This window comes from Elephas maximus, chromosome 9, assembly GCF_024166365.1.
Source record: "Elephas maximus indicus isolate mEleMax1 chromosome 9, mEleMax1 primary haplotype, whole genome shotgun sequence".
NCBI lineage: Eukaryota > Metazoa > Chordata > Mammalia > Proboscidea > Elephantidae > Elephas > Elephas maximus.
This window is the reverse complement of record NC_064827.1, coordinates 26,414,417-26,439,187: the sequence shown is the minus strand read 5'-3', so window position 1 is coordinate 26,439,187 and position 24,771 is coordinate 26,414,417. Positions and strand designations below refer to the sequence as shown.

The following is a 24,771-nucleotide window of genomic DNA, read 5'->3' as shown; positions in this document are numbered from 1 at the left end:
CAATGATGAATCCTTGAAACATCTCATAACATGGTTTAATCTGGAAGGCATTATGTTGAGTGAAATTAGTCATAAAAGGACAAGTATTATATGAGACCACTAGCATAAGAACTCAAGAAAACATTTAAATACAGAAGAAAGCATTCTTTGATGGTTGTGAGGGTGGGGAGAGAGGGAGATGAGAATTCACTGACTGGATAGTAGATAAGATTTATCTTAGGTGAAGGGAAGGACAACACACAATACAGGGGAAGTCAGCACAATTGGACTAAACCAAAAGCTAAGAAGTTTCCTGAACACAACAAAACTCTTCAAGGCACAGAGTAGCAGGATGTGGGTTTAAGGACCATAGTTTCTGGGGACATCTAGGTCAATTGACATAACAAAGTTTATTAAGAAAATGTTCTGTTTCCCACTTTGGTGAGTGGTGTCTAGGGTCTTAAAAACTTGTAGGGGACCACCTAAAATGTACCAATTGGTCCCAACCCACCTGGATCAAAGGAGAATGAGGAATTCCAAAGACACAAGGAAAATATTAGCCTAAAAGACAACAGGGCCACATAAACCAGAGACTCCATCAGCCTGAGACCAGAAGAACTAGATGGTACCCTGCTACTACCAATGACTGCTGTGACAGGGAACACAACAGGGAGTCTCTGATGGAGCAGGAAGAAAGTGGGGTGCTGAACTCAAATTCACATAAAAAGACCAGACATAATGGTCTGACTGATACTAGAGGGACCCCAGAAGACAGGGCCCTTGGAATCTCTGTCAACTCAGAACTAAAACCATTTCCGAAGCCAGTTCTTCAGACAAAGATTAGACTGGACTATAAAACCAAATAATACTTGTGTGAAGAGTGTGCTTCTTAGTTCAGGTAGATAATGAGACTAAATGGGCAGCTCCTGTCTGGGGGCAGGATGAGAAGGCAGAAAAAGATAGGAGCTGGTTGAGTGGACACTGGAAACCCGGGGTGGAAAGGGGAAGTGTGCTGTCATAGGGATTGCAACTAGGGTCATATAAGAATATGTGTATAAATTTTTGCATGAGAAATTAACTTGAGGTGTAAAGTTTCACCTAAATTGCATTTAAAAAAAAAAAAAGGGAAGAAGCTTAGATAGTGGGTCAAGAGAATAATGTAAGAAGAGCCCCTTCCTGATAAAATGTTTCTCTGTTTTTATGAGTGACTATCATTTTTTTTTTTTTTTATCATAGTAAGATGGTGTTGACTGCCTCTTTTAGGTTTAAAAGCCTTGGTTTGTTAAGAAAATTAAGAATTTCGTTTTTACTTTTCTTTTTATGGTGGAATGTTTGTCTTTAAAAGCAAATATTAAATATATCTTTCGCAACTTTTGCCACAAAAGAAAAGAAAAAAAAAAGAGTAGTTGCTGAGGCTGCTTCTGTAGAACCAAAAACTTCATGGAATTTGGTTTCCTGGTTAGGAAGTTTAGGATCAAGATATCATGGGACTTCCCAGTTAATTAGCCAAATAATGTGTTTAATGCTTCTCTTCTACCTCCTAGTTCATTGCTGGTGCTTAGGATATTAAACGTTTGCAATCAGCCATCTAAGGCTCAACAGTTGGTCTCTTTGTTTGGAGCAACAGAGGAAGAGGGAGAGTTGGGAATAGGAGGAGCATATGGAATGTGTGACTAATTACCTACATGAATAACAACCTCCTTTGCCATGAGACCAGGAGAAGTAGATGGTGCCCGGCTACCATTAATGAGCATTTTGATCAATGATTCTATAGCAGAATCCTGATCAAAAGGGGGAAAATGGTGAACAGAATTTCAAATTCTTACAGACTCCAGACTTCCTGGAGCCATGAAAGTTGGAGGGACCCCTGAAACTATTGCCTTGTAAAAAAAAAAAAATTTTTTTATTGCCCTGAGATAGTCTTTAAACATTAAGCCAAAAATATCCCCTAAAGTCTTCTTAATATCAAATAATAGTTTGACTTTACTAGTAAAAAATGTTTGCCTTGAGCTTTATGCTCTTTTCAGACCTATCTATATGGGATCAAATTGACAACAGCAACTCAAAAGATTAGCTAGGAACCTTAGGGGCCAGTGAATTTATTTTAATGGAGGGTGAGCAACGCAGAAAAGAAGGATGAGAATGGTTGTACAACTCAAAGAAAAGTAAATAGAAACCAAAGTTAATCAAAGAGCGTTCTGAACAGGGACCATTCTTCAAGATCTTTCTCTTTCTATCCCCTGCCTTTCCTATTCTATCCCAGTGGAGCAATACAGTGGTTTGGGATACTCTCTTATGCTCAGTTGAATATTGCTGTCATTCTTTAGGGCTTCTGCTACCTTCTCTTCTGAATCCTACATTACTTCCAGCAGTCCCCACTCCATTCTGTTCCCACTATGCAAACGTATAGAACTCTACAAGTTGGAAATGGTTTGTACATTGTAAAACCTTTGCTTCATTATATTTCCTTTTCTTTTTTGGTTTTTAAATATGATTTCAGGAATGATCACCTTGTCACCCTAGGTATACAATTTACCATAAATCCTTTTGATGCATTTAACTAAAGGCAGTGACAGAAACTTGGCAGACAGAAGCTGAATGTCAGGAAATAGTGGTAGATTAATTCAGCATTTAGTCATTTAACAAAAATTTTTTTGAGCACCTACTATGTGCCAGACAGGGAATACCCTGGATAGTAGATTCAAGAAATTAAAATGGTGAGCAAGACAGACATGGTTCCTGCCCTCATGGTGTTTACAGACTATTGGGAGGAAGCAGTGGGAACTAATCACTTATGTATGTAATTAAAAACTGCTCTAAATTCTTTAACAACAACCCATGGAAGCAGCAGTCGAGAAATCAAACAATGTATTGCATTGGGCAAATCTGTCACACTTAAGATGTCAATTTGATGCCTAAGGTGTGCCTGACCCAAGCCATGGTCTTTTCAGTTGCCTCATACTCCACCAGACCCAGTGCCGTTGAGTCGATTCTGACTCATAGCGACCCTATAGGACAGAGTAGAACTGCCCCATAGAGTTTCCAAGGAGCGCCTGGCAGATTTGAACTGCCGACCCTTTGATTAGCAGCCGTAGCACTTAACCCCTAGGCCACCAGGGTTTCCAGGTTGCCTCATATGCACGCAAAAGCTGGACAGTTAATAAGGAAGATCAAAGAAGAATTGATGCCTTTGAGTTATGGTGTTGAGGAAGAATATGAATATAACATGGACTGCCAGAAGAATGAATAAATCTTGTCTTGGAAGAAGCACAGCCAGGATGCCCCTTAGAAGCGAGGGTATCGAGACTTTACCCTCGCTTACTTTGGACATGTTACCGGGAAGGACCAGTCCCTGGAGAAGGACTTTATGCTTGGGAAAGTAGAGGGACAGCGCAAGAGAGGAAGACCCTCAATGATATGGATTCATACAGTGGCTGCAACAGTGGGCTCAAACATACCTACTATTGTGAGGATGACACAGGACCAAGCAGTGTTTCGTTCTGTCATATGCATGGGGTCACTATGAGTTGGAACTGGCTTGGTGGCACCTAACAAAAACAGCAACACAGGGCTTAAAAAAATAAGTTAGTAAGGGAACTTCTGGGATTGCTTCCTGGATCAAGTGAGCTTTGAGCAGAGATCTGCAGTATGAATTGGAGTTAAAGGGGAAATGGGTAGTAATGGGGGATTTACAAACGGAAGGGAGCCCTGCTGGAAAAATGGGCAACAGAGACCTAACTGAGTAATCTCAGGTGTGCAAAGAAGCTCAAGTGCGATGTAGGCATGGGTCAACATTTAGATGCTCTTTTGCTGCTCCTCGGAAACCCTGTGGGGCAGTTCTACTCTGTCATATAGCATCTCTATGAGTCAGAATAAACTCCACGGCAACAGGTTTGGTTTTTTTGGTTTTTCCTTCTCTGCTCTGCTCTGGTTTTTTTATGGTGCTTCTAGAACTTTTCTAGGATTATCACCACATGGGGAAGAAATGCTGTTATTGTAATGAACCATAATCATCTATTACTTCAGGTGATGAATGCTTCTAATAGCAATACAACAAGGAATGGTGTCAGTGTCTTGGCCCTTGATGGCAGCTCTTTAGAGGGAAACCATTTCAGGTTTTAATAGTGAATAAAGCAAAAGCCCTGTTGCTTGTCAGCTTCCCCTTCGGGCTGCCTTGGATAGGGAGTTGATACGAGATCTTTGGACATGGGTATTGCCTCACTGTTGACAGAAAGACATGGTGCGTTTGATTAAATTAAATTAGTAGCATGTGTATGCTTGACAAAGTGAGCTAATGAAGGAAAATGCATCAAAAGGATTTATGGCGAATTGATTAAAATTTTTCTTTGCAGAAAGTCCTTCCGGCTTAATGCTCGGAATCATAAGGCTATTGGTGCTATGAGGCCCTCCAGGTTCTCACTTGCCTTTACAGTAGGCAGTTTGGGGACTTTTCTTTCCTTTGAGCAGCCGCTCCATCTGTAGCATACTTTTTTTGCAGTCAAAAGTATTCCCAACCTACAATCTGAATTGCATAGAGGAGAGAGTATAAAAGACACTATTTGATTTATTAATTTCTAGTGGATTAGAACTACAAATGTTTGCTATGTTTTTAATTTGAGAAGTAGAGAGAATCACAGCAGCTTTTAATTATGCATTTTGTGTAATGCAGCTCTGAATAGAGCAGAACAAAATTAAAATTGTGGATCAAATACTAAATCTGAGTGGATGCTAAAGTGAGCTGTAGTGTAATGCTAATGGTTTTGTCTTCCTGGCATTATGTCAATAATGGCTCTAATCACATTAAGTAGAGAGCCCATTAGCTTTTTCTTTGCAGCAGCATGCACTATAGCAACATAATGTGAGTTTTGAAATAACTTCTGACTTTTTTTTAAAGCATTGTCATACTCAGGTTAAGAGGCGAGGATACAACATGCTCACACATGAACACCAATGTGTTCACAGTGCTTACATGGGCAGTGATGTTCTTTTATTAACATAGGCCCATTAGCCCTACCTAACATTTTAACTTGGAAAAATGCAACTCAGTGCCCTTATCTTCAAAAATTTAACAGATTCTCTGCTATTTTCATGAGACTGTGGATTTCCTGGAATTCGCCATGGTATAAAATCAGATCCACTTGTATAGTATTATACCTAGAGGGATGAAAGGCCTTTTAATATTTCCTTTCTTTACTCTGTTCTCAAATGGCTTGGAATTTTCTAACTCTCCAGCTTGATTTAGTTCTGTTTCTATGTTGAATCTGGAACAGAGAAGTTCGGTTGAGTTGCTTTAATGTCATTTTGGGCTCATTTTGGTAGCATGCTTTATGTTCTCAGCATGAGCTTACCTTGTGTTGTTCATCGTGGGTTTTGATAGTAACTGGGAAGACTAAAATTAGTACATTATGTGAATATTTCTCCTTTGAGTAGCTTGGTCTTAGAAGAAATACTCATTGAGTACTTTAAAACTTTTCTACCAATTTAAAATTTCTCGGAGAAAGCTTCATTTGTAACCCAACCCAGACCCAGTGCCGTCGAGTCGATTCCGACTCATTTGTAACCAGAACTATGAATTCCTGTTATCAAACAATATGAAGAAAAAATAGGTAGTCAGTGAAGAAACATGCAAAATAGTAGTGTCAAAAAGATACTTTATTCTCAGTATGTGTGACTTGACTCTTTTTCCTCAACCGTTCACTCAACTGACATAGACCCAGTCAACCAGGCCTCAGTATTGAGGGTCCACCTTTGATGCTCTTTTCTTTCTCACTCTTCTATCCAGTTGAAAAAAAAAAAGAACCTCACCTTTTAATAAATGCTGTTTCTTCAGCCTTCTAAATAGCCTTTGTGCCGTCTCTTCTTTTCCATGTAGTACCTTATTGTCTCATGTTTGTTTTCATTCCTACTGGTTGTGGTCAATTCCAACTAAAGACGACTCCACCTGTGCAGAGTAGAACCATGCTCCATAAGGTTTTCATGGCTATGACCTTTGGAAGCAGATCTCCAGGTCATTCTTCAAAGTGCCCGTGTGTGGTTTGGAACCACCAACCTTTCTGTTAGTAGCCGAGTGCTTAAGCATATATGCAATGCAGGGAATTCTTCATTCCTGGTATTCCCAAATATTCCCCTTTCTGCTCCATTTTGGATGATTTAATATATATATATATATATATATATATATATATATATATATAATGGTCCATATGTGAAGTTAATTTTTTTTTTCCTAAGAAGTGTTCTTTTAAGATAAGAGGAGTAATCCTAATTTTATTCAAGATACATAATCGAGGGAAGTGACCTTCTTCAATTTTTACACCTGATCACTGCACCCTGGAAGTATAGTTACAGAGATACAGTTCTCTTAGGAACTTGTTCAGTCAAGACTTGGGTATCTTGCTTGTTTGTCTTTGATATCAAAGACTCAGAGAATTTGGAGAAACATCACACAACTTTTAAAATTATTCAGACAAGCTGTAATATCACATGGCTGCTCCCAAAATGGTAAGATATTACCCAGTGGATCTTAAAACATTTTAAGTACTTAATCATCATAATACCTTAATGAGATAGTCAGGAATGGAATGTAAATTGGGCCATGGGAGAGGTGAAGTGACTGCCCAAGTGTGCTTTGACAGTGGTTAAGCTAGGATCAACTCTAGAAGTTGTTGCCCTTTCATTTTTATGTTTTAAAACATACTTCCACTTAGTGTTTTCATTCAGAAGAGTTAACTTTAGTTTCTTAAAGGAATTCTTAAGTTCTGTAGAGTCCCTGGGTGGTGCAAATAGTTAATGTGCTCAGCTGCTAGCTGAAAGATTGGAAGTTCAAGTCCACCTGTAGGCACTTTGGAAGAAAGGCCCAATGATATACTTCTAAAAAACCAGCCATTGAAACCCTTTGGAGCATAGTTTTACTCTGACACACATGGGCTTGCCATGAATCAGAACAGACTCAAGAGGAACTGGTGGTAAAGCGTGTGTGTGTGTGTGTGTTGTAGTTTTATCTTTTCAAAACTTTTTTTTTTTTTTCATGTTAGAACCCCATAAGGAAAAAGGGTAGGATCTCCTTCTGAAAATGAGAAAATTGAAGCATGGTCTGTAGTGACACAATCTAAATTCTTCTGACTCTTGGTCCATGGTTTTCTATTACATCATGTTGCCAGATTAGGTTCTCTCTTTGTCACCAGCAATGGCCCCATGGTGACAAGTGCCATTCAGTCTATCTGGCTGCACACTGGGAGCACCTCAGAGGGAAAGAGGTGGGAGCCATCTAATTCACTCATCCTACTTGCTTGCCCAGCTCCAGTGTGGTCTCATACATGTCTGTGCTACACCATTTATGTCTTCTGTCTCTCTAGATGTGCCTTGAAAATTTGCCATAGGTACGATGGCCACGTCTGTGTGGATGACTTACGTCTGATCTCCATGCCTCTACCTTGCTTTTGCACCACATTTCACATTTTTAAATGTCCACTGACCTTTGATGCCTTGCAGCACTATCAGCAAATCCAAATCAGCGTAACTGAAAGCAAATGCTTTCTATTTCACCTCCCCCAAACCCCCATATCAACTTGCTGTTTTCTCAGAACTTCTCACATTATCCTTTTAAAGTCTAGATTCTGTGATGTATCCCCTGCCAGTGTTTATATTTGATAAAACATAGTCTTTGCCTCCAAGAGACTTAAAAAGGAAAGGGGATGTAAGATGTGGATCTTAGTTGTATTTTAGAAGATTTGTTGTGTTTGAAGGCTGGAGACTGGTTTGGGGCTGAGGGAATGGGGGATCCAGTCTTCAAGAAGGATGACTGAGGCAAGTGAGCTCTTCTGAATTTTTGTCCTCAAAAAGCTCACCTTCTCGTGAAGGAGAGTAGATAAATGGGCAAGAATCTGGCAGAAGATAAAGCTATCAGGACATATTCAGAAAGCTTATCTCTTAGCTTTTTCCTAATTTCTAATTTGCATCATTCTCTCTTTAGACAAGCGCAGACCAGCATGTCTTTCAGAGCCTGTTACCATCTTACCTGTCCCCTCCCATAACACACACACTCATACACTCTCCCTGTGCATATCTATATCTGTCTGTCTGCGTTTCCCTCCCACTGGGAAAGGGAACAAAGTGGAAAAGAAGTGAGTTTATATACGTGTACTGTGCTGTTCTCCTTTTTTCTTTTGTGTCAGTGCAGGGAATATAATTTTTGTTGGGCTTTACAATTTATCCCTACAGATTCTAAAGAAACTGCTGACATGATTTGAACATCTCTTTTTGAGCTTCCTTCCTGTTGCTCTAAGGTGAAAGCAAGAGATACTCTTTTATAAATTAAAATGTTGTCATGTGTTCTACCTGTTTTGCTAAAAGTGTTTAAAATGTACAAAGCACATGCAGATGTAAAATATCGTATTCCACGACACATCAGCAGAATAGCTCATAACTAATTTAAAAAGCCAATATTTTAACCTATACATATATATATATACGATGGCACTGGGTATATATGTGTGTGTGTGTATATATATATATGGAAACCCTGGTAGTGTAGTAGTTAAGTGCTATGGCTGCTAACCAAAAGGTCGGCAGTTTGAATCCACCAGGCTCTCCTTGGAAACTATGGGACAGTTCTATTCTGTCCTATAGGGTCACTATGAGTCGGAATCAACTCAATGGCAGTGGGTTTGGTTTTTTGGATATATATATATATATATATATATATATATATATATATATATAAAATATATCCACCCAGCAGGCATTTATCATGAGCTTGCTTTGTGCCAAATGCTTTATTATAGAGGTGAAAAGTTACTGTCTCTGTTGTCATGCAAACCAACAGTGACAATGTTCTACGATATTGTGCTGTTGGAGATATGGACAAATGGAGGTACAAGAGTATGCACTTGGGTACCATACTTGGGCCCAAATACCTCCCCTGCTTTATGTTAGCTGTGTCACCTTGGACAAGATTTTTAACCTTTCTAAGCTCAGTTTACAATAATTATAGTATTTACCTTAGCAATAATTATAGTACTTACCTTGTGGTTATTGTTGAGGAAATTAATCCAGATAGTACAGGTAAAGTGCCTCGCAAAATACATGGTATAAAGCAAATGTTGAATACACCTTAACCATTGTTAACCAGTGTTAGTGTGGCGTTAAATAGAGGAGGGAGCATCTAAATGTGCCTTGGACAATCAGGATGGCTTCCTAAAGAAGATGGGTAGCATTTGAGATGACACTTAAAAGATGAGAGGAGAACTTTCTCAGGACCAGTTTTTTGTCCAGGCTAACAGAACAGTATCTGCTAAAACATAGAATTGTGAGAAGTGATGGCATGTTCTAGATTTTTATGAATCAATATTGCTAAAGCATGGACAGGGGAAGGGTGAGATTCACCAGAGGTAAGTCTTGTAGGTAAGTCTTGTAGGTAAGTCATGAAGGACCTTGTCAGAAAAAGGAGTTCTATTCTGTCCTATAGGGTTGCTATGAGTCAGAATTGACATTTTGGCACCTAGTAGCAATTGTATGTATATGTGTATCTGTCTATCTATCTCTAGCTATAATTAGCCTGCACTGCATTCTCCCTCCCCATTTTTAAACCATTTATCTTTGTCTTCTTGAGTTATGAGTTTTGTACTCAGAGGAGGAATTGGGAAATAATCTCCCGTCAATGTTGATATGTAACCCTCATTTGCGATATGGAAATGTAATTCTAATTTTGTCAGAGCAGTGAAATGGTATTGAGAACACCTTCCATTTGGATGGATGAATCAAGGGATTTAGTAGATACTTGTATGCTCACAGAGACAAATTTTCAATGTAGTCATTTTTCTTTATTTTCCAAAATGACCACAGAACATCTTATTCACCCTGGTTAAACCTTCTGAAAGTTAGCTTCATTTCATTCTCCATGAGCTTATCAATGTTTCCTGGGCCACACACAGTGTACACACTCTCGGCTTCTACCAGTCTGGCTGCACACCTTTCATAGTAACCTTCCTTTCTCTAAACAAAAATGGAATTAATGATAAAGGTGAAGAAAGGAAACAGAACAAGAGAGGCAGGTGTAGTAGGGTAGTGAAAGAAAGAAAAAAGGCTGAGCTCTGATGGGGGCAAAGGTCAATTATGGAGAAGGAGGAGGATAGATCTAGATATTTGGGAGTAAAATCAGGAAATCAAACAAGAAGAGTGGAAGGGAAGAAACTTCAGATTGGGCCATTGGGACAAGAGAGATAACCTTAAATAACTTGAACAACATGGATGAAAACAAAGAACAGAGAGAGGGAGGGGCATTTCTGAGCTGGCTAAGGAGGAGGATGTGCAGACCAAGAACAAGCAGTAATGGAGCAAATGACCTTTTCTTTGGATCCCCCTTGCAGATTGCTGATGTGTTCTCTCTTTTCCTTTTCCATTTCCATTGTGAAAGAGGCAGGAATGTAGCTGGAAGACAGAATGATTCTTACTGTTGTACAGCTAAAGCCCTTTGTGAGTTTAGATTCCAGCAACTTTGTTGTTAGGTGTTTTTATTTTATTTTCCTTCTTCTTATTTTTCTTCAAACTTAAGTCTTTTGACTCTTTATGTTAACCATTTTCCAACATAAAGCATAAGGTTTGGTCCTGATTTCCACTTTGTATTAGTTTGTGCTTTAAGGCAAACATTATTCAAATTTGGAGAAGGTGTTCATAGAGAAGGTAGGGAAGGTACAGGTGTAGATGCCTCCATCTTAGTATAAGAGTTGGGGGCAAAAGCCTCCTGGGGTTGCTCCTGAGGTTTTTCTTAAGTGGCTCACTTTACGAATTCTTAAAGTCACATTTAATTTAAAGTGGTATGACGTGGTCCAACTAGCATGACTTAACTTTTCTTTAGCTGGTGAATGGAGACGATTTTGAGTTTTAAAAAAATAATGTGAGTGAAGAGATCCAGGGTAGCTCAGAGACAGCAGGAGGAACTCTGAGAGGGTGGGAGTGGAAAAGCAATCCGTAGATTTGCCGATGGACACTCATTAAATGTTAATAGGAGCTGCATGTTAATGAAAGGCAGGCGGCCCTGAATTTATCTCATAACTATGTCTACAATTGGAGGCGTGTGAATGAAATCAAGGAAAGGTTTTAGAGAAATACTTGTTAGGAAGCAGAAGCAAGATTCTGTTTACCTACATACCTTGAGGAGAACATGGCCAGCATTTGTGAACTGCAAATAGAAGAGAAGTGAGTGGAACTCCAGCTCAGTGGCAGGTAGAAGATATTGTTAGTAAAGGAATATAAATTACCAGGAAGGTTGAGAGCCCCTGACATAGTAGGTATGTAAAACCACGTAGCTGACATCAAGGCCTGTTGTACTTTTGTAACCTCCTTGAATCACTGGAGCGAGCCGTCCCTGGCGAGGGAGCCTGTCACTGGGTTCAGTGTCTTGACAGGGAGTTGTGCCTGTGATACCCGAAACCTTCTTATACTCCCGTTTAGTCCTGGGTCATTGGAATGCAGGCACTGGATAGAAACGTTTATTCATAGCAGATTAAGAATATAAGTATCTGGGAGGCCTCACTTAGAGGGCTCTTAGAGGATTAATAAAATATTTACAAAATAACCTATATGATTGCTTCATTTTTGAGGTATTTGGCTCTAATCACATCATAAATCCTCATTCAAGTGGCTTCTCTCTTCTATGAAGGATGTTCTACACTTCTGGAGAAGCAGAAATGGATTCCTGCCATACTTTTCTTAAGAACATAGAAGCTCCTGGTTTCTTTGCCTGTGCACACTCTTTTCGTACATACAGACTGAACAAACATAAACAGGATAAAGTGAGCATTTTTTGAAAGACTTATCATTGAGTGGCATTTGCATGTAAAATGTTCAGAAAACCTCTCTTATTAATTAGGGTACAGAATTGTATCTCTGCATGTTTACATAGCACCTGTAACCAAAGGAATTTTAAGCTAACCCAATAATTTTGTACTTTTTTAGTAATTAAAGAAGACCTAATACAATTTTTTTTTAAGTTATAACCTGTGCCCCTAAAAGTCTTTTATGTCACTTATTGCTTTACTATTTTTTAAGCTGTCTTGCATATGCACAATCAGAATTCAAGATTCAGGGTAGAGGTTTTGGTTAATCTTTGGCTTTATGCTCATTTATATGAGCAACTGTTTGCTGTGTGCCTGCTAAGTCCCGAGAACTCTGTGAGGCCTCTCATGCATTATTACTTCATTTAATTCAGTCCTAGTAATAACCATAAACCAAACGAAACTAAACTCATTGCCGTCGAGTTGATTCTGACTCACAGCAACCCTATAGGACAGCGTAGAACTGCCCCGTAGAGTTTCCAAGGAGCGCCGGATAGATTTGAACTGCTGACCGTTTGGTTAGCAGCTGTACAGCGCTTAGTCACTACTCCACCAGGTTTTCCAAGTAATAACCTTACAAGTTAGGTATTACTATTCTTGCTTCACAGCTGGGAAACTGAGACTCAGAAATAACACAGCTAGTCAGTAAAAGACTTTGGGTTGAGAGGCAGGTCTGTGAGTTCACGACTCATGCTGTGTCGTGTCGTGTTTTGATTTATTTTCCCACTCTGTTCTGCATCCCCTTACTTCTGTGAAGGAAGTATTTTAAGATTTTAGTACCAGGGCTTGTACATTTTTTTCCCCCAGTGGTCACTGGTTAGTAATCACATTGGTCATTTTACACAGTTTCCCGTCAGTTGCTCTTGTTGTGTTACTGCCATAAATTTTCAGTGATATAACTGGGAGGTGGGTTCTCCATACGTGCTTTCAACTTCACTAAAGTATTTATTAGCTGTATTACGAATTTGCCAGAAATTCACGTTAAATGTTCTTTAAGGGTAAAAAATATTTCCCTGAAAACGGTCTGCTGCATGTATAATAGAAACATTTTTACCCATTTCCTTTCATTTTCTTTCTCAAAGCCCCTGTAGAAGGGGAAAATGGAGCTGTGGCCATAGGAAATCTGTGCAGTCCAGAATTTACATACATGAAAAATATATGGCAAAATATATGTATTTGCCGCAATTTTTTTTTTTGTTTTCATTCGTTGATAGGTATGTAAGCTCCAACTTCCCACTTGAGTTACTTGTAATTAATTGGGATGTCTCTGTTCTTCAGTGTAAGATCTGAAACTAGCTCAGCCCTCCCTGTATAATGGTGCAGCTGCTGTTTGTATGCTGTTTTCTTTGTTGCTACGTGTGTGGGTGCCTCAGGCCCGGGCCCTCAGTCCCCATCCTCCTGTCGTGCATCACTGGAGTTTCTTTGGAGAATTGTAATGTCCTTGGATCAGGGACTTTTACAAATAGGTGTGTTCTTCCTGGTTAGCTTGAGGTGATCAAAGACCACCAGGTTTCATTTTGCCCAGAGCTTTCAACCCCTTCTCCCCCCAACTCTCAATAAAATCCATTGCAGTGAGTTTTACCCTAAAGACACAGAAAACAAATCCGACACCTGTGACCTGCCAGCTTTACTTACAAAGGCCTGAAAACTCCTAGGATGTTGTTTATGAAGTGCACCCTCTAGAAAATTATCACTCAGATCCATAGGTGTTGCTGTGTCTCCTGTTTTCTGGCTGCATATGAGCATCTCAGACCCTTTCATAGGAGGGAGGAAGGTCACGTTATGGGAAGACATGATTGCAAATGTCAGAACACACACTAATGAATTCTGACTCATATCCTAAGAGGGGGACACATGCCTATGGCTGCATTTTTAACTCTAGTTTTTTTTTTCGTTTTTTTTTAATTTAAATAAGAATCTCTGTCTTGATTAGTGGTGTTATCCACAGGAGCCTGTGGGGTTTCTGCACTTGCCTCACTGGTGTGAAGTGGAAGGAATGTGTTTTCTTTTGCCCTGTCCCTACTCAGTTTTTTTTTTTTTTTTCCTACTCAGTAGGGCTGTTTTTGCTAAAACCAGGAAGCTAAACAGAAGGACAGTACAGGCAATTGCTCCATGTTCTCTACTCACTCGGGACTTGAGCAGAAATGCAGTTTCTAGCCTTCATGTGTGCACTGAATGATGGAATAATTGAATGAGGTAATGCATGTGAAACACTTTTCCCCTTAGTGCCTGGCACAGAGTGAGTGCTTGGTGAGCAGTGGTGGTTGCTTTTCATTGGCACCAAATTCACAGTGCACCTCTCTCTAATGTAGATTTACGAGAGCTCCTTCAGTTAGGGCCGAAGGTCAATTTCTACTTTTCCAAAGGGCTTTAGGGAATGTTGACTTAAAATAAGAATTTTATTTTGTATGCCTTTAGATATGCTTGGTGGTTTGGTGTGAAACCAAAATGCTGCTTTGGTTTCCTCTTCCTAAGTTATCTTACGTTTCTAGCAGAGTACCATAAATAAGGAGGCTATGTAACATTTGTAGGACAAAAACCGACAAGCCAGTTTCAGACAGTGAAGATTTTTACTCTTATCTAAATGCAAAATCAAAACCAAGAGATTTGTAAACATCCTCATATTGATTTTTATTATTAGAAGTGATTGTTGAAAGGGACTATAAAAGCTGCTTTTCCAGAAACTACTGGACAACAGAACTCTTTGGGAAGCCAGTAGTTGCATCTTCTATACCATTCGATACATTAAACACATTTGAATGGATGCCCTGTGAAGGAAGTGAAGCTAGCACCTGTGAGTCTTAATATCATGTGTATCTATTATTGTGCAGTTTACAATGGTAGGATTTTTCCCCTTTTGGCTAAGTTTTCAGTAATGTTTGTTGAACTTGACATGGTAGAGGGCACTAATAAATCATACCTTCCAAAGCTCAAATAAAGACATATATCCCCTTCTATCATCCACTGCCCCAACGCTTCTTTCAGTTTGTCGATGTGGGGACTTGCATGTTGCTATGGTGCTGGAAGCTATACCACTGGTATTCAAATACCAGCAGGTTACCCATAGCGGACAGGTTTCAGCTGAGCTTCCAGACTTAAGACAGACTAGGAAGAAGGACCTGGCAGTTTACTTCTGAAAAAAATTAGCCAGTGAAAACCTTATGAATGGCAGCAAAACATTGTCTGATATAGTGCCGGAAGATGAGCCCCTGGTTAGAAGGCACTCAAAATATGACTGGGGAAGAGCTGCATCCTCTAAGTAAAATCTACCTTAATGACAGGGATGGAGCTTTCCAGACCTCCATTTGCTGATGTGGTGTGACTCAAAATGTGAAGAAACAGCTGCAAACATCATTAATAATCAGAACATGGAATGTACGAAGTGTGAATCTATGAAAATTGGAAATCATCAAAAATGAAATGGAATGCACGAACATCGACATCAGGCATTAGTGAGCTGAAATGGACTGGTTTTGGCTATTTTGAATCAGGCAGTCATATGGTCTACTGTGCTGGGAATGACAAAGAAGAATGGCATTGCATTCATCATCAAAAGGAACATTTCAAAACCCATCCTGAAGTATAGCACTGTCAGTGATAGGATAAAATACATATGCCTACAAGGAAGACCAGCTAATACGACTATTATTCAAATTTATACACCCACCACTAAGGCCAAAGATGAAGAAATTGGGAGATTTTTACCAACTTCTACAGTCTGAAACTGATCAAACATGCAATCAGGGTGCATTGATAATTACTGGTGATTGGAATGTGAAAGTTGGAACAAAGAAGAAGGATCGGTAGTTGGAAAATATATCCGTGGTGAGAGAAACGATGCCAGAGATCACATGATAGAATCTTTCAAGACCAATGACTTCTTCATTGCAAATACCTTTTTTCAACAACCTAAACAGTGACTATATATGTGGACCTCGCCAAATGGAATACATAGGAATCAAATCGACTATATCTGTAGAAAGAGATGATGGAAAAACTCAATATCATTAGTTAGAACAGGGCAAGGGGCTGACTATAGAACAGACCATCAGTTGCTCCTATGCAAGTTCAGTTTGAAGCTGAAGAAAATTAGAAGAAGTCCATGAGAGCCAAAGTACGACCTTGAGTATATCTCACCTGGATTTAGAGACCATCTCAAGAATAGATTTGACACATCGAACACTAATGACCAAAAACCAGATGAGTTGTGGAATGACATCAAGGACGTCATACATGAAGAAAGCAAGTTGTCATTAAAAAGACTGGAAAGAAAGAAAAGAGCAAAATAGATGTCAGAAGAGACTATGAAACTTGCTCTTGAACATCAAGTAGCTAAAGCCAATGGAAGAAATGATGAAGTAAAAGAGGTGAACAGAATACTTCGAAGGGCGGCTCCAGAAGAGAAAGTATTATAATGACATGTGCAGAGACGTGGAGTTAGAAAATCAAAAGGGATTTCTCAAGCTGGAAGAACTGAAGAAAAAATTCAAGCCTTGGGTTGTAATAGTGAAGGATTCTATGGGTAAAATACCATGATGCAGGAAGAATCAAAGAAGGTGGAAGGAATACACAGAGTCACTGTATCAAAAAGAACTGGTCGATGTTCAGCCATTTCAGAAGGTAGCGAATGATCAAGAACTGATGGTACTGAAGCAAGAAATCCTAGCTACACTGAAGACACTGGCGAAAAGCAAGACTCTAGGAATTAACAGAATACCAATTGAGATGTGAGCTGGAAGTGCTCACTCCTTTTTGCCAAGAAACTTGGAAGACAGCTGCCTGGCTAAATGACTGGAAGAGATCCATAATTATGCCAATTCCAAAGAAAGGTTATCCAACTGAATGCAGAAATTATTGAACAATATCATTAATATCACACGCAATTAAATTTTTGCTTAAGATCTTTCAAAAGCCATTGCAGCAGTAAATCCACAGGGAACTGCCAGAAATTCATGCTGGATTCAGAAGAGGATGTGGAAGCAGGAATATCACTGCTAATGTCAGATGACTCTTGACTGAAGGCAGAGAATAGCAGAAAGATGTTTACCTGTGTTTTACTGACTATGTAAAGGCATTTGAGTGTGTGGATCATAACAAGTTATTCAATCTGTATGCTGAACAAATAACCTGAGAAGCTGGACTGTATGAAGAAAAATGTGGCATCAGGCTTGGAGGAAGACTCATTAACAGCCTACGATATGCAGGTGACACAACTTTCCTTGCTGAAAATGAAGAGGACTTGAAGTACTTAATGATGAAAATCAAAGACTACAGCCTCCAGTATGAATTACACCTCTACATTAAAAAAAAAAAAAAATTCTTGCAACTGGGCCAACAAGCAACACCATGATGGAGAAAAAATTGAAGTTGTCAAGGATTTCATTTTACTTGGATATACAATCATCACCCATGGAAGCAGCAAAGAAATCAAACGACACATTGCATTGGGCAAATCTGTTGCAAAAGAGCTCTTTAAAGTGTTAAAAAGCAAAGACGTCACCTTGAAGAATAAGCTGCACCTGTCCAAAGCCATGGTGTTTTCAATCACCTCATATGCATGCAAAACCTGGGCAACGAATAAGGAAGAGTCAGGAAGAACTGATGCCTTTGAATTGTGGTTTTGGCAAAGAATATTGAATATATCATGAACTGCCAAAAGAATGAACAAATCTGTGTGGGAAGAAATACAACCAGAATGCTCCTTAGAAGCAAGGATGGCAAGACTTCGTCTCACATACTTTGAACATGTTATCAGGAGGGATCAGTCCCTGGAGCAGGACATCACACTGGGTAAAGTAGGGGATTAGTGAAAAAGAGGAAGACCCTCAATGAGACGATTTGACACGGTGGCTGAAACAATGGGCTCGTGCATAACAATGATGGTGAAAAAGGCATAGGACCAGGCAATATTTTGTTCTGTTGTGCATAGGGTTGCTGTGAGTTGGAACTGACTCAGTGACACCTAACAACATCACCCAGTGGCCCACCCATTCCTGGATTGAGTATCAGAGCTGAGCTTATGCCCATCTAGAATCCCCGTTACAGAATCTACTTTTGTGTAGGATGGCAGAGGTGGAACAGTGATAGATAGATGTGCAGAAAAGAGTTAACGTAGCAGGATGAGATTGCTGTCCTTAGAAAGACCTGCTTGCAAGGTTAGCTTTTGCCTGGCATCTGGGAACTAGGATTTTGGGAGTGTTCCCACTGACAGTGTTCCCATCATTCTCTAACTGATAAGAGTGGCTCACTGTGCCAAACTGTGTAAACACTATGTTACATGCTGAACATATATGCTTTCCCTCTCAGTGTCGAGTATTTTGATATGCTAAGCAGAGGGTGCCTATGTGACCAGCCCCCAATAAAAACCTTGGGCCTAAGTCTCTGATGAGCTTTCCTTGTAGATAACACTTCACATGTGTTGTCACAATTTGATGCTATTTGATTCCTCGGGGAGAAAACTCTTGGAAGTGTAGTCCTGATTTCCTCTGGACTCTGCCCCGTGCCTTTTCCTTTGCTGGTTTTGCTTTGTGTCCTTTAGCTGTAATAATTCCTAGCCATGAGTGCTACTGTATGCTGAATTCTGTGGGTCCTCCAGAGAATCACTGAACTTGGGGCTCATCTGGTGACCCCACATACGGTAGATAAAACCTAACCTGCATAGCATTCCATATGAGGAGGAAAGACTGAAAGATAAGCTTGAAGATTTACCTATGGACACTCCCATTTTCTAACATTTTCCCCCTAGGCACTACTTCATTTTTGTATTGTGTGTAATGAACAGGTACAGAACAGAACACAAGTAGGGGGGCACTTCTGGCACATTCAGATATTAATACTCCTTTCTTATTCTCTACTGTCTTAGAATTGAGAGGTAAAGGATATAGAGACTTAGCACAGCGTTCTCTCTCTGTCCCTCTTTGTGCGGAGAAACACATGGGTGCGCGCACACACACACACACCACTCTTCCCAATACTACTAACTAGAACTCTTCCCACTTATCAAATACAGTCGTAATTGATTCTCATAATGATGGATGTGAGATAGCATAAACTTGAAAACACTTTATGGGTTAGAGAAATTACAACAAAATATTACCTTAGAGTTGTTTATTTACCTTATTCCATTTACTTCTTGGGTGTTAATGTGGAATATGCCTTATTTACTATACCAACAGAATTTGCTAGAGTTTTTTAGCATCTACATCTATCCCCATTTAAAAGGACACTGTACTTGCTTCCTCATTGGGGTGAAAAAAAGTGAAGCAGAAGTACTGCTGAGAAATGTCATCTAGGAGAACAGTTAGGGGAAAGTAGACAGAAGTGGGTTCAAGAGTGGCTACCACTGGGCACCTTTTACTTGCCTGCTGCTGACCTGGTAAAAATAGTGCCCCCTTTATTTGTCTACAAAAGTTCACATATGCTGTGCCTTGTGGTCTAGCAGGGTAACCTTAGGAAGGTTCTCCATCCCTGAGAAAATTGAAAATAAAGACAACAGAGTATGCAAATTTCTAGACAATGTCTGTTTTAGACTTCATGAAAACAGACTCCAAAAGAGAAGACAAGTTGGATGACAAAAAATTTGTATCCTGCCTTGATAGATAATTCCAAAAAAAATGCAGCATTATTCACATTCCTTCCTGTAATGAAATTTTGATCTTTTATTAAAATAACTAAAGCCCTCCATAGTTTTTATTTAATACTATACTTTTTCCTCAAATATACATGATGATTAAAGAAAAAAAGGTTCTTCTGGTGATTTAGAAAATCAACAAATAGTTGACCTTCTTAAAAGGTGGCTTGAGATGTTTTATAGCTCTGTGATTCCTTTAGAGAGGCAGCTCATTAATTGTAAAAGTCAGTGTGCTTCTAAGGAAACCAAGTCCATTACCTTATAGTCTATGGAACCACTGCAGCCGCTGTTTTAGAAGTAACAAATGATAAGGGGTATGAAAACTAAAATGAATAAAATCCTTTTATATTTCTTAACCTATACTAGCTGAAAAGCGTTCTGTAATATTTCCTTTTCAATATAATTCGTACTGATTCATTAATGTTCTTCCATTTTCTGTAATTTTTTGGCTTCTATTCTGTATATTTTCTTTGTGATACACAACCAGAGCTTCGTATTAAGATATATCCAAAATTGACTCATCTGTGCTCTACTTCCATACACCTGTACATTTATTTTCTCTTTTCCATTTTAGTTTTACCAAATCTCCTATAAAAGAAATTTTTCTACCATGCTTGCTTCTGCTCCCTCTGATGGTCCTGAGATAACTTCAAACTCATTGTTTCAGTTAGATTTTTTTTTAAATGTTCCTAGTATTCATTCTCACCATTGAGTGATTCAATTTAGTCTAGAAGTGGATTTTTCTTTTTTTTTTTGGTATAGTTTGTTACCTTTAAATGTATACTCATCTCCCACATTTGCATTTTGGGGCTCCCCTTCTAATGTTTAGTTGCTCATCTTTAAATTTATTTTTTCTCCTAGTGTATTTTCTTTTGATAGTCAGTTTTTTTCTGTATTGTCATTTGTTTCTAAATTTTAGCAGTTCAAGTTTTTGTCTTCAAACCTGTAGACAACTCTATGACAATCTGAACTCTGAAGCCTGACCAGGGTCTTAAAGTATTCCCAGAAAAATGGATTTTTACTTGTATCATAAAACATAACCCAGTGCCTTCGAGTCAATTCCGACTCATAGCAACCCTATACATGTGTTTGTTTTTTAGGTTCATAAAGGGGCGGTGGGTTTAAGGTAAAACTGTTAGATACGTGGTTTTGCAAATATTAATGGCAGTGGGTGTGGGTTAAACAGACATTGGAAAACTTATGCTTTGATCTTACACTGTCTATTTTTTAAAATCTAGTGTGCATAAAAAAAAAAAAAATTTTTTTTTTTTTTTAGTGTGCATCTCTAGGGATTAGAGTTGGTCTTACAGAAAGGACAAATGGTCAGTTTGACATAAATGAATTAGGTATTTAAAATAACACAGTTTGTTGTAGGGATAGAAGGATTAGTGTTCTGGAGTCTCTATACTCAAGGGGCTTGTTACACTGCAAGGGGTTAACCCGGATTGTATGCGACACGTAAATATAAAAATGGGATAAGGTAAAAACCGCAAGAAAAATGGAAATTCTGACCAATTCACAGGACTTGTGACAAAGGTAACATTTGAGAGAGGGGTGTTAAATGATGATGGGCTCCCAACAGTTTGATGATGGCATTCCAAATGGAAGGGACAGGATAATAAAAAATGTAGTGGTGGATAAGTGTGGTACGTCCACCGAAAGTTAAGCTGTACAGATTAGCTAAAATGTGAGAGCATGTATACAAGAAGGAAGCCTTAAAAGCTAGAGTAGAAGCACTCCTTGAATGCCAGGTGAGGAATTTATGCTTAAGTCATTTGGCGAAGCCATTGACGTTTACTTTGGAGGGAGGGATCATAATGTGACCAGAGGTGCACTTTAGGAAAAGTAACTTGGCATCAGAATATAGTCAAAATATGAGTGGAGTGAAAGGAATGAGCGGGAAGGAAGAAAGAGCAACGTTAAAATGATCCAATTAGGAAGTAATGTGCGGCATTACTGAGCTTGTGACAATAAGAATAGGCTCAAAGTGGCAGATGCAGGAGACAAGTATGTTATCTCACTGGACAACTGACTTAACATAGGGATGGGTCAGAGGTAACTCATATGTGTTCACACCTAGACTCAGGGACAATAATGATTCCATTAAAAGAAATAGAGAATCCAGGAAGGGTGCTAGTGACAGGGGGAGGCAGGAGCCCCTTCTGTACATTTCAGTACAATTCTAGAGTCAGGCTGCTGGTTTGAATCTTGGCTTCAGAAGTAACTGGCTTTATGACTCTAGCAAGTTACTCAATTTTGATGTACCTCGATTTTCCCCATCTGTAAAGTGGGTTCGATAATACTACTTCAGGCCTGATTCGAGGGTAAATGAACATAATACACATATGGCACCCAGAGCACTGCCTGGCTCATCAAAGGGCTCCGCAAAGTGTAGATATCATAATTTTTCTTTAATCCTCATGTATCTAGCAGATAGCTATTTTTATCTCCACTGTATGTGTATATAAGGAAACCAAGGCACAGAGAATATGTTATTTAGAGCAGTCCTTTAGCATGAAAACAGCATTTCAGCAAATAACAGAGACCTCTATGCCTTTGTGTGTTTTTGTTTTTTGTTTGTTTTCAGAATTGAGATAGCAGTTCTTTTTGAGCAACTGGGTAGCTACTTTGACCTGCAGGTAGAGTCCCTAAAAGAATCCTCAGTGCTGGCATTTTCCTCATAAAGTATATCAAGCAGATAGATGCAGGATGAAAATGAGTAATGGCAGGATTGATGGGAAGAGCACCTGAGAATTCAGGAATTGATAAGTATATGAATTTATTTGTAAAACATAAAATGAAGTAAGTGTACATACATACTTAACGATTTTAGTAGTTTGTTATTTCCATGTCTGATATTAAACGGTCTGTTGAATTCATTTATTCACTTCACAGGCAGTTACAGATTGCTTGTTATGTAAGAGACACTTGCATTTTGCTCTCCAGTTCTTTGTACACTAGAATTTGACTTTGATCAAGAACGTGTCCGACGTAAATGTAATGTCATTCCCCAAAGCATTGGGGAATTGTTTCCAAGAAGCAACATATATATATTATTTAGTAGTAATGTGCCACCGCCCTGTACCACTGAACTTGGGGAATGAGAGTACATTTATGTTAGACCTGTCTGTGATGGTCAGAGTAGCATAGATTGGAGATAACTGTCTTCCAGGTAGGGGCAGGTGTGGGCGTGGTGGGAGTCCCAGCTGATACTAGTCTACTAAAACCCAGGTGTGGAATGGAGTGGATATTCTTTCCATTGTGTCAGGACAAAAGGATGGTATTGTGGGAAGAACGCTAGAGCAGGTCAGGAAAGCTGGATTGTTGGTTCAAGTCTCCTACTCAAAATTTAGCCTCATGATGCTAGGCAAGAATTTCCTCATGTGCAAAGTAAAGAGGTAGCACTAGAAGGTCTCCAACCCACCTTCAGTTTCTTACATTCTACAATTCATAGTACTAATGACTTTAATCTGCACTGATTGATCTTGGTAGGGTGCATATAAAGTCCAATAAGCCTGTGATAAAGAGGCATCCATGACATACAAGCATAAGTCATTGAAGGGGCAGATGATTCTTGCTGGGAATGGGCGAGGGAAAGAAAGGGCAGGATAGGAAAGGTTTCACAGAGAGGTTTCCTTTGAGTTGGTCCTTCAAGGATGAGATTTTGTCAGAGAGGCAGAGGGGTTCAAAGCAGGTAAGATTTTGCAAGTAAGTTCAAAGCAGGTAAGATTTTGCAAGATAAGATTATGGCAGGTAGCTCTTTGTAGCTGGAGCATCAAAGGTCTTGGTAGAGATAATGTTGGAAAGGTAGGTAGGGTCCATATTGAGGGGAACTTCGGGTGCCAGGCAAGGGAATTTATTATTTGTTCTCTTGGAGCTACTGCTGGCTTTTTGGGAAGGAGAGTGAAGCATTCCCAACCTTATTTTTTGGAAAGAATGTGTAAAGAGTAGATTAAAGTGAGTAAGGAAATTCTGCTGTCATTTCTTTAATGGCTGTCCTCATCTGTCAACGTATACCAGTTATTTTTGCATTTTTATTGATCCTTCTAGCATCATTCTCCTTTCTGTCATCATCACTGACCTGCCAAACTCAGTCAAATACTGTGTATGTTCATCTCCTGTGAGGTGATACAGAGTGCTTATCTCCCGTTAGCTTCTAAGGCAATGAAATCCAACCTTAAAAGAAAAAGAAAGTTAATGATTTGGAAATTAACTTTCCTTAGTTCTATATCTATGCTAGCCTAAGTAGTTGGAAAGTCAGGAAGAAATCTTACCTCCTCAGTGATTGTCACAATGATGTTAGTCTTAACTGGGGATTGCTTTCTCTTCAGTTTAAGAGACTAAGAAAAGAGCACTCACTGTATGGTGCCTTCATTTTCGCCTGCAGCACCTGCTCTGTTGCTGCTGCATTGACTGAAGGCAGGGCAGACACTAAGATCAGTCCTGGGGGATCCAAGCCCTGAGGGTTGTGCTTAGTTAGAATCCATCAGGCCCCTGGGCTAGACCTGTCAACCCTGGCTTTCATGTTTTCCTTTCCTTTTGCTACAGCTTTTTCTTCCAGCCTGTTCAGCGAGTGCACCAAGAGGTACTGTATGTGTGTGCCTGCATGCTTCTGCCAAACAGCTTTATCATCGGTGCTACGAGCCGCTCCCTTCAAACCTGTGGCTGTCATGAGGCGGCTTGATGCAAGCTTTCTACACGCCCAACTAATTGAGAGTTGAAAGCCATCCTTCAGATTGGTGTGGCCCTTTTCCTTACACTTGCTAGTTATTAGCCACCTTGGTGTCATTTAAATGGAGGCATTTTGAAAGCTTTACATTTCAAAATGTTTTACTGTACTCATCAAATGGCAGTCATCTCTGGGAAACCAGACGTTTCAGCACGTTCTCATGCAAACGTTTATTTACCTGGTAATCTGCAGGGCCACAGACTTCAAAGCCACTTCCTCCAGATTATCTGCTGTTGAGTCCATCTGTCTTTTCTTATTATTTTTGGAAAGATGCTCATATTTTCCTAATTTTCCCTGTAAATTGTATCAGAGCAGATACAGTCACCATGATGCAGCATTGGGCTGAGCTAATCTCATTGATGTAAACATTGTTAAACAATTTGAAATGCAACTTTGGAAACAGTGTTTCTGAACCTGTTTAATAATGTTTAAAAATGCATCAATGAAATTAGCTTAGCCTGTGGCCTTTATTACATTATCTGTTCTCAGTTACCTAGGTTCTGTGTTTTATGTCTGCACTGGTTGTAAGTAACTGAAAAAAAAAAAAAGATCCCAGCTGAAGAGGGTGGCTTATCCCTAACCCATTTAATTTGATTTAG

General features: G+C 39.3%; 1 protein-coding gene across 20 annotated transcripts in view; it reads left to right on the top strand.

Annotated features, from left to right (window-relative positions):
* BNC2 (basonuclin 2) overlaps positions 1 to 24,771 on the top strand; it is a 487,890-nt gene that overhangs the window by 421,491 nt on the left and 41,628 nt on the right. Inside the window, exon 1 of one of the 20 annotated variants that reach the window (XM_049895260.1) lies at positions 8,687 to 24,028. The exons of the other annotated variants lie outside the window; for them this stretch is intronic. The gene's annotated coding sequence lies outside the window, so the exon portion shown is untranslated. Of the gene's footprint in view, positions 1 to 8,686; positions 24,029 to 24,771 lie in introns of those variants that run through there. 20 annotated transcript variants of the gene reach the window in all.